We start from the raw sequence: 12,970 nt of genomic DNA, 5'->3' as shown, positions 1-12,970 counted from the left end.
GACAAGGGGAGGGGGGAGGGGGGAAAATAAAGAAGGAGGTAACAAGTTATACAAGAAATGTACCCACTGTCTTACTTATGAAACTGTAACCCCTCTGTACATCACTTTGACAACAAATAAATAATTTTTAAAAAAAGAAAATGACACACTAAGTTTAAAGCTTTTAAAATACAAAAGAAAATTCAGTTAGAAAGACTGAAATTAGAATTCACAATATTCCTTTTGCTAGTTAGTTAAAACAAGCTATTTCTACTTCTTATTTAGAGTTCAGATAAGCCTATTAGTTGGTAAAATACATGTTCTTCCAAATTGTCTTTGCTTTCTATTGATGTGTCCTTTTACTTAAGGTTGATTCATTCAGAGATTACATGACAAAAAAGGTTTTAAATGGGATTAGACTAACTAAATTCAAGGGTGTGCCTAGACATCTCTTATGATATTTAAAGTGGATTCTTTGTTATTATTTTTGTTGTTGTTTTTGTGCACTGTCAACTAGCTTTTTGGTCCCTTTTGTTTTTTTTCTTTTGCCAGTCTTGGAACTTGAACTCAAGTCCTGGGCACTGTCCCTGAGCATCTTTTGCTCAAAGCTACCACTCTACCACTTGAGCCACAACACCACTTCTGGCTCTTTCTGTTTGTGTGGTACTAAGGAAATGAACCCAGAGCTTCAGGTATGCTAGGCAAGCCCTCTACCATTAAACCATATTCCCCACCCCTTTTCTTGCATTTTAATGAATGAGATTAGTAAGACATTCTCAATCAATATTCTGGCACTTTAAATACTGTTCAGTGAACCAGTGACCCTAAATGTAAAAAAAAGTGAAATGTAATGCAAGTTTTAAAAATTGTTTATAAGGGGCTGGGAATATGGCCTAGTGGCAAGAGTGCTTGCCTCTTATACATGAGGCCCTGGGTTCAATTCCCCAGCACCACATATACAGAAAATGGCCAGAGGGGCGCTGTGGCTCAAGTGGCAGAGTGCTAGCCTTGAGCAAAAAGCAGCCAGGGACAGTGCTCAGGCCCTGAGTCCAAGCCCCAGGACTGGCCAAAAAAAAAAAAAATTGTTTATAAGGTAACATACTGTTTATTAGGACATCAGTGAACATTTGAAATTGGTGTTTATTTTTCCTTGCAAACCTCTACTTCATCAGTTTTTAAATGTAATTGCTTGACTAATATTGAGAAATAATGACCCTTTAAAGACTTAGACAAAGACCATTTCTAAGAGAATTGTAAGTGGTTGCTTTGAAATAGTGACAATATCTGATTTTAAATTTGTAATTAAAGTTCAGTTGTTTCTATGAAAGCAGAATGAATCTTTCTAAAAATAACAAAACTCAAATTTTAGTTCCAGTCTGATAATTACTACCACTTGTGGAGATTTCCACACAAAGACCACTTTTTTTTTTCTTCAAGTCCCTGCAGTTTTTTTAGAAGTAATATTTAAATGTTATGAATAAGTTATACAGTTGTTATTCTTGTATTTTTGCTATTTTCCTGTATTCTGCTTAGATCCATAGTCTTAGAAAATGAATTCATCTAATAACTCAGATGAAAACTCAGATTGCTTGTTAAAATTTGATGTAACTTAAACAGTTATAAATGTCTGCTAAAAAATTATGTTTAGTTAAAAAGTTATGTTAAACTTTTTCATAGTTAAAGCTTGCCAATTCATTTATTCTCTTTTAATTAATCAGTCATGGGTATTTTAGACTACTATGAAAGCTAATGCCAGCTGCTAACTCATCTAATTTATAGGAATATTAAAATTCTTATAAGTAGAAGCATTTGTCACAAAGAGAAAAATATGCTTTGTTTGTTCCTATCAATTAAAAGAAATAGTCCTAAGTTCTTTGGGAAGTAGGGATCAAGGAATCAAGGTTTGATTCCAGCTCTGGAAAAAGTACTTCTGGATACTTCATCTCAATCAATGGCTCAGCATTGTGAAGAGTGCCTTTCATCCCTAGGGAAATGAAGAAGAAAGAAGTAGGAAGATCACACCCGATATGGCCAGGGCATAAAAAGTGAGATCCTATCTCAAAACAAGGAATGTGCCAAGGATAGAGTGCCAAACTCATGGCTCTGAGTTCAAGCACTAGTAGCTCCCCTACCTTGCAGGAAAAAAAGTACAAAGATTTGTGGCACAATCTCAGGTTTTCCACAGTGATATAAAAAAGTATTAATGTTCATTATGCAGCCAGTCATTTACAAATATAAAGCACTTGCTGTAAGCCAGATATTCAACAATAAGTAAGGCAGCCATGCACCATGGAGATTAGAGTCTTTGCAGTGAAAACCAGTATGAGCAAAACACATGTATGTAGGACTTGTATGCATGATCTGTATTATAAATGACAAAAGTTCTATCAGCTACCTTAAGAGCAGAAATGTATGTTGAGGTATAAGTCAGTTTCTAGGTGATAATAATGAAAAAGGCAGGTTATGTTCACTTTCACTATTACTGAGAAGAAATAAAGACCCAGAAAGACTAGTGAGTTAGCCAAAGTCCCAGCAAGTGGTATACAAGAGACCTCCCAGATCACCTGCTCAATATCTTCCATGTGAAATAAGAAACTGGACTCTGAAACAAAGGAGTCAGGCAAGATGCCTAAAAAGTTGGACTGGCCATTTTTGACTTTAATATAGGTAATATAATACTAAGAATCTCATCATAAACATTTTTCATGCTTCTTATTTGAATTCCTTTTTATTTCTTTTGGTTCACCCTTACTAAGAGTTTTGGGATTTTTGCTAAGCCTACACTTCTTTTTTATTATTATTTTATTTTTTTAAGGAGCACTATTACTCTAGAAGCTAACTATTAATGCTATAGATTTCAGTCTCTCCACAAAAACTTTTCAATATTATGTGGTGTTCATTTTCTCTGTAAACAAAATGATTGCCTTAATTTTCTTGAATTTATTAAACTATAGTCTTGAAAAAAATGATACTGTTTTTCTTGGGATGGTTTTAATTTAATTGTTTGCAATAGTGTTACTATAGGGCAATCTTCAATGTTTCTAAAAGAAAATGTGCATTTCAATTATCTTTAATATTTTCATTAAACCAATGGATAAAGATGAAGATTTATAAGAAAAATGATTTTATCCTATCTTCTATTATAATCTCTTAATTTGTTTTTTGGCCTTACTGTTTAGGCAATAAATTGAAGGACTTGATTTTTTGTTTTAAAAAAGGATATGTAATTTCCTAGATACATATTTAGTAACTTACTTTGACTTGGGGCAGCAAAGCACAATTATAGGTTCACACTTTCAGAAGGAAAAAAGCTGAAAGCTGAGTCTGCAAAGCTAGTCTTCATAACAACAGGAAACATCCCACCTACAATGCATATGGCAATGGAGAAAGGCAGTGTAGCAGACTACAGACAAAAATAATAGCTGGCAGTGAAAATGAATATTCTGCTTTACAACCTTAGATCTGTCATCTCAAAAATAAACAGTCTTTTTTTCCAGATACAGTGTGGTAATGTGAACATACTTTATTTCACAAGAAAAACAATTTTCCTTGAGTATTCTATTTCATATTTTTGACATTTTTTTATTTGGTCATAATGTGCCCTGTATATAGTTAACCCTCATTTTTCTGATATATGTGTTTTGTTTCTTATGAACATATTGTTTTCACTTTAATCATTAGCCAAATTTTAAGAAATTTGTTAGAAGAAATTTGTTACAGAAACTGTAAATAGTGAAAATGTTTTACTGAAGAATTCCTTTGAATAGAGAACTCCTCTGAGGAATTAAGTTTCTGTAAATTCACTTATTACCCTTGGCAAAAAGAGATATGAAAATAACTATAATATCAGAAGTCATTGCAGCTGGATAGTCATCAAAAACGAGGAAAATCACTACTACAATTTTAATTAAAACTTACTGAAAATTATTCTGTATATAGAAACTCTGTTTGTGTCTAATGTGATTGACTTACATTGTTATAATCCTTGAAACTAGTTTGTAGAGTCAATAAGAAAATAGTATATGGAAGAAGGAGTTAGATGTTGTACTTAAATGTACTCATAGTGAGTGTAGCTAAGCATAAGAGTATTGGCCTGTTGTATTTCAAAATATGTTTTCCATGCTTTGAGAAAAAGTGATTTGGGCCATATGTTGTTCTCATTTACTAAAAGGAAATACAGTCATATATAATACTGGACTGTTCTTTAGCTTGATGGTGAATGTTCAAAGTATTCAACAGATAATTAATATATGCTTTAATTCTTTAATATTATAAATAAAGCCATATCTATTAAACCTGAAAGTATATAATATAATAAGGAGACAGAGTAAAGTATCCAGCCTGTGATTCTCTAGTTATCTATTTCTACTATCTAATTAAATAAAAGTGGCAGTAACTTTGAAATGTTTAATGTATATTCACAGTCATTATTAAAATTAATTGTAGTTAGACAAAGTAATTTCTACTAATGACAGTGTTAGCTTTTAAAAATGTGACCAAGCCAGCCATGTGCTGGTGGCTCATGCCTGTAATCTTATCTACTCAGGAGGCTGAGATCTGAGGATCTTAGTGTGAAGTCAGTCCCTGTAAGACACTTATCTCCAATTAACAAGTCTCAAAGTGGTATCCTTGAGCAAAAGAGCTCAGGGTCAGTACCCAGGACCTGATTTGAAGACCTAACCAACCACAACAACAAAAAAGAAAGTATGGCCAATATTTTCTCTTTTTTTCTAATTATAGCATCAGAATTGCCACTTAACAACACATAACTCAATCTTTATAATATATGTATATATATCTGTATATATGTTTGTATGCACATATATACACATATATAACATGCATGTGTGCATGCGATACACACATAAACTTCAGAAGAGCTACCACCATGATCATGGATGGAGTTACCTTGGAGAAAGATGAAAAATACCAACAAAAGAATCTAATGCAAACGTATACTTGAAAGTCCTTAAGAAGAACAGACTTTGTCCTTAAACTGAGTTTAAAATTCTAATAGGGAAGACATACAGTGAAGTCTTCACAGAATAGTCAAGTCTTTTGGTTAGTGTTTTTGTTTGGTTTGGTTTGATTTGGATGGTTAGATTTCTTTGGTTTGATTTTGTGAATTCTGGAAACAGTGTCTCATGTCTTTCTATGTAGCTTTGACTGACCATAAACTCAGGAGATCTTACTGTCTCAGCATTCTCAATGCTAGGATTATATATTTAGTAATATATTTAACAAATAAAGCTTTTCTTTTTCTGTATATTAACCTGAGAGAGTGGCATGGATAAATTGAACCTAATGTCTTTAGTTAGTTGTTCATTTATGAACAAAAATATAAGACACGAACCAATTAATTATTAGCTTATTAAGCCTTTGTAAATAGTTTTGTAGATAAAAGATTAATATGTAGTTGTTTTGTTATAAACAGATATAAAATATTTCTTTCACAAATATGGATATAATTAGTAAACACTATCATAATCAGAATTGTCAGGTTAACATTACTATGCTAAAAAATGTAATTTTTCCTTTTTTATTTTGCTCCATAATTAATAGAATAACTAAATACACTGATGAACTTGGTACTTTTGCTCTAAGAAGTCAGTGATTATACATTTCTATTCTTTCTTGACAATTTTTCTCACCATGTATTTTTGGTTTCTACATGACATTTCAAAGTTGAGTTCTGTTCTATATGATGGATGAGCTTATGCCTATATGAGGAAAAAAGAGATTTATGACTTTTTAAAGATAAAATGTTTCTCATAACAATGAGTAAAATATATGGAACTTCAATTTTTAAATTTTAAGATAATATCATTGGGATACCTAATGGTGTTTAAGGTACCTTTTCAATACTAAGACAGTTTTAAAAATTGACATTACCAAGTCCCATTGTATGATTTCTTTTTAAAAACTATGCAATTTTACAATCTACTATAAATGAAGAGTAAAATAATATTAACAAATTTGGAAGGTGAAGTAGGAGCTTCAAAAAGGTAAATAAAACAATTACAGATCTTAACATTTCTTAGGTAACAAGGCAACTTTGATGTAATAAAGTTATAGATTTTTTTTTATGATTATACAAAGACTCCGAGGGACTATCTATACCTAAATATAAGAAAAAGAAACTAGTAAAAAGAAAACATGATTGTGTGGTTGCTGGTTTGTTATGTTTATGCTTTAAGTACTCTTCAGACTATGTGGCACTATACATCTTCACTGTCTTTGAAAATCTGATAAAATCACTAGACTGTTTGGGTTGGGTACCTATATGAAAAGTTATTTATGAGTTTCTTTGTGTATTTAAAGGATTTGTAAGTCTTCTGTAAACAACCTTCTAGACTACCTGCAGCCGAATTACCTGAGTTGTCTATTAAAATGCAGACTAGTGGGCTATAACCCAATTTGCTGTGTTAGAATTTTTAATTAACTAGGCTTGAAAGTCATCTCTTTAGTGATACAGTTTGTGAATGACTTCTCTAGAATTCTGTAAGTAATTTTCATTCTACTCATTGCTAGGCACATGATTTTGTGATTCCTAAGTAAGTGATAATTAATTTACTATGTTTTTTTTTAACAGTTTCTTACCTACCTATAAAATATCCTGCCTGTCATTTATGTTAATGAGCACCAGTTATTTGTGCCGGGTTGATCATCAAGTTAATTAAGAGAAATAAGTTGAAAGACTATATTAGATCCTAGGTCTTCATAATATATACAATATCCAGGTTAAGTAAATTTAACTTAAGTAAATTTAACTTAACAAGTATATAAATATACTTGTTTGCTCCCAAAGGGCACCTGCAGTTCCTTGTGTTTAATAGGCATCAGACTGGGATTTCCAATGATAGCTAGGTGAAAGTTCTGCTAATTACTCAGAGTAATTAGGATCAGATATAATATGAATTTTATAGAAAAATAATTTACTGAATTATTTGAAACTATATGAAACTTAACTTCAAATGTATGTAAGGATCTGAACTGTCTCTATACAGAGTTATCTGTATTTAATGGCATAGATTAAGTGGTAGTACTTACTGCTTCTTAAAGTGTTTTAAAACTGATTGAAAGTAATGTCCAAAATTTGTCCAAATACTTCCAATTCTTGTTCCAATCTTAATTGATTTTTGCTCATTTGCATTATAGATAAATTTAGGATCGAGCTTTATCTGAATAGAGACAAGCCACTATCTTGTTACAAATTATTGGATGAGAAGAGGTGAGTTATATAGTATTAAGCATAAACACTGTTATACCTTGACACTGGGAGACAAATTATAGGTCTAGTTTTCTAAGGACTTTTATTTTTAAAATAAAAGTGGGGAAAAAATTCCCAGTCAAGGAATAAACTCTATATATTAGTCAACATTTTCTTCAAAGGAAGAGGATTAGTTTATTCCAGATCAAATGATGTATGTTGCTTGATGAAAGGTATTTATTACTAAGAGAGAATAAAAAGTTACAAGATGATTATAATTGATGATATAGAAATACCACTTGTTTGTGGAAAAAGTTCATTCTGTCATATTAGTCCTTTGTATAATAAAAACTCCTATTGATATTCATCTGTGTATTCCTTAAGAGCAAGTTAAAATTAGTTCAGTAAAGATTATCATGTAAAACTTATTCTTCAATTGTCCTTATTTATGGAAAAGTATATAAAATATCCTATAAGGTTTTTCCATGTTTATGAAATCCAAATTTATATAAAACAATATTGTTATACCACTTTTAATATTTTGTTTAATTTTTTGTGGGAGTTACTAAATTCAATATCATTGCTCAAGGAAACATACATGCATATGCACACGCCCACGAACATGTTATATGATTTCAATAAGACATGGATATTAGGCATATAGTAGCATATAATTTACCCAGTGATATGCAGTCACTTTTAGTTAATAGCCTAGTTAACTCTTATTACCATGTAAGATGATTAGTACCTATTTACTCCAAAGTTTATGAAGACGCTTTGTTTTTATTTCTACCTTTATTTTTTTCATATTTTATTTATTTATTTATTTATTAGATTTATTTGTCAAAGTAATGTACAGAGAGGTTACAGTTTCATACGTTAGGCATTGGACGCATTTCTTGTACTGTTTGTTACCTCCTTGCTCATTCCACCCCCTCTCCCCTTTTCCCTCTCCCCCCATGAGTTGTTCAGTTGGCTTACACCAGTTTTGTAAGTATTGCTTTTGTAGTTGTTTGTCTTCTTATCCTGTGTCTCTCGATTTTGGTATTCCCTTTCACTTTCCTAGTTCTGATACCAATATATACAATTTCCAATGTACTCAGATAAGATACAGTGATAGTGAAGGTACAACCACAGGAAGGAAATACAAGAGGATCATCATCAATAGATGCTACGGTTTCACATGGCTTGTTGGAAGTAATTACAACAGTGATATATCACTCGATTCCATAACATGGAGTTCATTTCACTTAGCATTATATTATGCATTCATAGGGTCATAGCTGTTAGGCTCTTGTGATCTCTGCTGTGACTTGCCTAAACCTGTGCTAATTATTCCCTATGAAGGAGACCATAGAGTCCATGTTTCTTTGGGTCTGGCTCACTTCAATTAGTATAATTTTTTCCAAGTCCTTCCATTTTCTTATGAATGGGGCAATGCCATTCTTTCTGACAGAGGCATAAAATTCCATTGTGTATATATACCACATTTTCCTGATCCATTCGTCTACTGGGGTGCATCTGGGTTGGTTCCATATTTTAGCTATGACAAATTGTGCTATGATGAACATTGTTGTGCTGGTGGCTTTAGTGTGTTCTTGTTTGTGGTCTTTGGGGTAGATGCCCAAAAGTGGGGCTGCTGAGTCATAGGGGAGCTCTATGTTTAGCCTTCTGAGGAATCTCCATACCGCTTGCCAGAGTGGCTGAACCAGCTTACATTCCCACCAACAATGAAGTAGGGTTCCCTTTTGGCCACATCCCCTCCAACATTTATTATGGTTAGTTTTCTTCATATAGGAAATTCTTACTGGGTTGATATGGAATTAGGTCTACTGTAGTCATTAAGACCATGAGTTCTGTAAAGACTTAGACATTCCTGGATTTAAGTGAGTACTCAGCAACAAAAGAGAATAAAATACATTTTGTTTGGAAAAAAGAAGCTTCTAAAAAGGAACTAACCTGGGCAATGGCAAATCTGTGTGTGTTTCTTTAAACATACGAGAAGGCCAGTCTTGGAGATACAAATTATTATATAGTATTTTGCCAAATATTGTGTGTGTGTCTGTGTGTGACTTTGTACTGAACAGAGACTAAAGATACAAAGTAAAATAAGACATTCTCTGCCTGTAGAAGAATTTTAGAGTGAATAGGCACAATGGGCCTAGAATGAATATATTATAATATAGAAATATGTAACTGAAGTAGTTGTGAGGAAGAATTACCACGCATGATGAGAATATTGCCTTTAAACAGAATGGCCTCCCGTTTAGACTAATGTGTCAATAAAAGTTTTTAAGTATGAGTTAGAATTCTACAGATGGCGATGGTGGTAAGTTCTTCCTAAAGCAAGGGAAGTGTATGTAAAGTCATGAGGCACAAAAGCTTAAGTACTAGAGAAACAATTATCTTCATGATCTCCTATGTAGGTTGCTTTTATTAAGCTTCATGAAGAAGTCTCCAATAAGGTACTGTAAAGGATCCCTACTTAAAAATCTAAATATGCTCTTTAGCCACAGTCTTCTGTCAATATATTTGCTATCCCTTCCCTGTGAAATACAATGTGGGGAATGGAGTTGAAATTCAAATCTTGAAGTAGTCAATCTGTAAACCGTCATTTTGCCCATGAAAAAAAAGATACCAATTTTAGTAACCTCTTGAGTATTTAGCAAGATACAGAGAAATAACGCAAACAAAGCTCTTGACAGTCTCTGGTTTATATGATCTTAGTAGGTCTCACAAAACGTTAGTATGTTAATTGTGGCTGGGTCTTTTTTTGCCCTCTTATACTTACTTAAGAAATGACTATCAAGTGCATACTACATAGTAGGTTCTGGTATCATAAAACGAGTGAGATAGAACCATTGCAAAGAGTGATATGTATATATGTATGTGTGTTTCTGTGTGTGTGTTATGTATGAGTATACTAAAAGTAATTGTCATAGATTGGATAATGCTTTGATAGACAGTTTTACAAGAAAATAAAAATAGATCGAACCACATGACAAAAACTTTTTATTAAAACCAACTGCAATGTGAATAATCAAGACCAGTTTGTTGATTCTTGTTTGGAAGTAGAAAAGGATAAATGCTCTTCAGGAAAGTAGAAGAGCATATTCCAAAGGAGAATCAAAGTAACATAATTTGTTCATAAAAAGAAACGTGAGGGCTGGGAATATGGCCTAGTGGCAAGAGTGCTTGCCTTGTATTCATGAAGCCCTGGGTTTGATTCCCCAGCAACACATATATAGGAAATGGCCAAAAGTGGTGTTATGGCTCAAGTGGTAGAGTGCTAGCCTTAAGCAAAAAGAAGCCAGGGACAGTGCTCAGGCCCTCAGTCCAAGCCCAGGACTGGCAAAAAGAAAAGAAAAGTGATAATAGAAAACATCCATGAGACTGATTCTACAAAGCAGAATCCTCCCAAGTTGAAAATTCCCCCAGAGATACTGAAGTTATGATGTCATTCCCTTGAGAAAAGAGAAGGAACCTCCTGGCCTTGGTATGAGAGTGGCCTTTCTATGACAGTACTCTGTTTATGCTGGGATGCTGAGATAGCAGACTCATGTGGCATGAAGTTTTGCCTAAGAAAATACTACCAGTACTTAAACAATGAGATAGAAATATAAGGATTTGGATTTTACTAGTGATTTGTCTGACTCATAGTACCAGAAGCAAGAACAAAATTGATTATATTATGAGAAATTGTAAGAAAGAAATTCTCTGGTTAATGTAAATTTCTGATAACATCATTTGTGATAAATTAACTGGACTGGCTTGACTAGACAGTGTCAATCGATGTGTTTTCTAGCTTGTTCTTAGTAATTGGATAGCAATAGAAATTAATGGAAATCTCTGGGAGAAAAATAGGGAGAGGAGATTACAAGTTTGACAAGAAATGTACTATCTACCTTACATATGTAACTGTAATCCCTCTGTACATCATCTTGACAATAAAATTAAATTAAAAAAAAGAAAATAGAGAATAATTGCTGTTTGTTGCAGTGGCATTTAGAAACTAGTAAGAAATATGAAAATATCTGGAATGATGAAGCAAAGAAGAAAAAGAAAATTGTTGAACATTTGCTTTATTTCAGCTACTTTAGTAATAGGTTATGAATATGAAGAGTGGGTATTTTTATTTTAGCTAAAAATTAGGTAGAATGAACTTCACGTTTTTTTCCATTTTAGGTTATATGGTTGATTGGTTTTCAGTGTGTTAACAGTAGAACCATTATCATTACATAATCAAACATCAGTTCCTTTGCCTGAAACAGAAACACTGTATCTGATAGTAACTGAGGTCCTCACTTGCTCTATTCTGGCAATTTCCAATACAGTTTTATCTGTATTGTTTATGTTAAGCTTTTTTTAAATATAGTGTTTTATCCACATGGTAGTGTGTATCACAGTATGTAAGTTCTTTTAACTTTTGAATAATGATATATACACATATATCACTTTTTTAATCCAGTGATTCATGTTTGGTGAATATTTTGACTGTTTTCCATTTTTCGTTTTTGCTGATAATGTTCCTATAAACATTCATTTAAAATATTTTGTATAAATGTTTTCATTAGTATTGTATATAGACCTCAATGTGGAATTGGATGATAATGCAGTAATTCTGTGCTTGGAACTCCAGACTTTTAAGAAGTAGACCTCCTATTTAATGTTTCTACAACTAGCAGATGGAGATTTCAATTTTTCTACATTCTGCCAACTTGTGTTACATGTCACTTTTATTATAGCCATCCTAATATGTGTAAACTTTTAACTCATTTGGTTTATATTTGTTGTCTCTGATAATTGCTGATGTTCCAAATATTATGTTGCTTATTATTTATTTAGATGTTCTCTTTGAATTTCTATTGAAATTATTTGTCGTGCGGCGTGTGTGTGTGTGTGTGTGTGTGTTGCACGCGTGCACACGTGCTCATGCATGTGCTTATCCTGGGGCTTGAACTCAAGGCACAGGCACTGTCCCTGAGAGCTTACTTTGCTCAAGGATAACTCTCTACCACTTGAACTACAGCACCACTTCTGGCTTTTTCTGAGTAGTTTATTGGCGATAAGAGTCTCATAGATTTCTCTCTCCAAACTGGCTTCAACTGCAATCCTGAGATCTTGCCTCCTGAGTAGTTAGGATTATGAGCGCTCAGCTATTTGTCATGTTTAATTGGTTGGGTTTGGGGTTTTTTTGCACTTTTTATTTTTAACTGGTTGTCTTTTATTGTTGAGTTGTAAAAGTAACTTTATATAATTTGGATACTATTCTCTTATGATAATGTTTTTGGGTTCATAGGGTTTTTTTTTTGGTTTGGGTTTTTTTGGGTTTTTTTTTGGCAGTACTGGAGTTTGAACTCAGGGCCTTTCATCATGATAGTTGGGCTGTTGCTCTACCACAATCACACACACAGACTTGTTTGTGCTATTTATTCTCTAAGGTCTCTGAAACTTTTCTGCCTGGGTTAGCCTTGAACTTCTATTTCCAGCTCACATAAAAGTTAGAATTACTGAAGTAAGCCATTGGTCCCTGACTGACAATATCCTTTGATTTATAGTCAAGTAATCTGGTTTTTCATTTACTGCTTTACATTTTAATATCAAGAAATCACTGTATAATGCAATATTGAATATTTGCAACTCTAGAAGTTACATATTCTATCTTACATTTAGGCCTTTTGTTTGTTTTAGTTAAATTTTTATGTAGTGCAAAATTAGAATCCAAATTCATTCTTTTGCCAATCCATTTTTCTCCTTGCCATTTCTTGAAGAAATGGCATG

At 32.8% G+C, this 12,970-nt stretch overlaps 2 protein-coding genes across 7 annotated transcripts in view; one reads left to right on the top strand and one right to left on the bottom strand.

Moving 5' to 3' along the window:
- Orc4 (origin recognition complex subunit 4) overlaps positions 1 to 627 on the bottom strand; it is a 64,850-nt gene extending 64,223 nt beyond the window's left edge. The window contains exon 1 of the mRNA XM_048345514.1: positions 620 to 627. The gene's annotated coding sequence lies outside the window, so the exon portion shown is untranslated. The remainder of the gene's footprint in view (positions 1 to 619) is intronic.
- Mbd5 (methyl-CpG binding domain protein 5) overlaps positions 1 to 12,970 on the top strand; it is a 352,039-nt gene that overhangs the window by 14,937 nt on the left and 324,132 nt on the right. The gene's annotated exons all lie outside the window — the stretch shown is intronic.

This window comes from Perognathus longimembris, chromosome 4 (genome assembly GCF_023159225.1).
Source record: "Perognathus longimembris pacificus isolate PPM17 chromosome 4, ASM2315922v1, whole genome shotgun sequence".
In the NCBI taxonomy this organism is placed as follows: domain Eukaryota; kingdom Metazoa; phylum Chordata; class Mammalia; order Rodentia; family Heteromyidae; genus Perognathus; species Perognathus longimembris.
The sequence above is the reverse complement of the archived record's forward strand: the minus strand, read 5'-3'. Positions and strand labels throughout refer to the sequence as shown.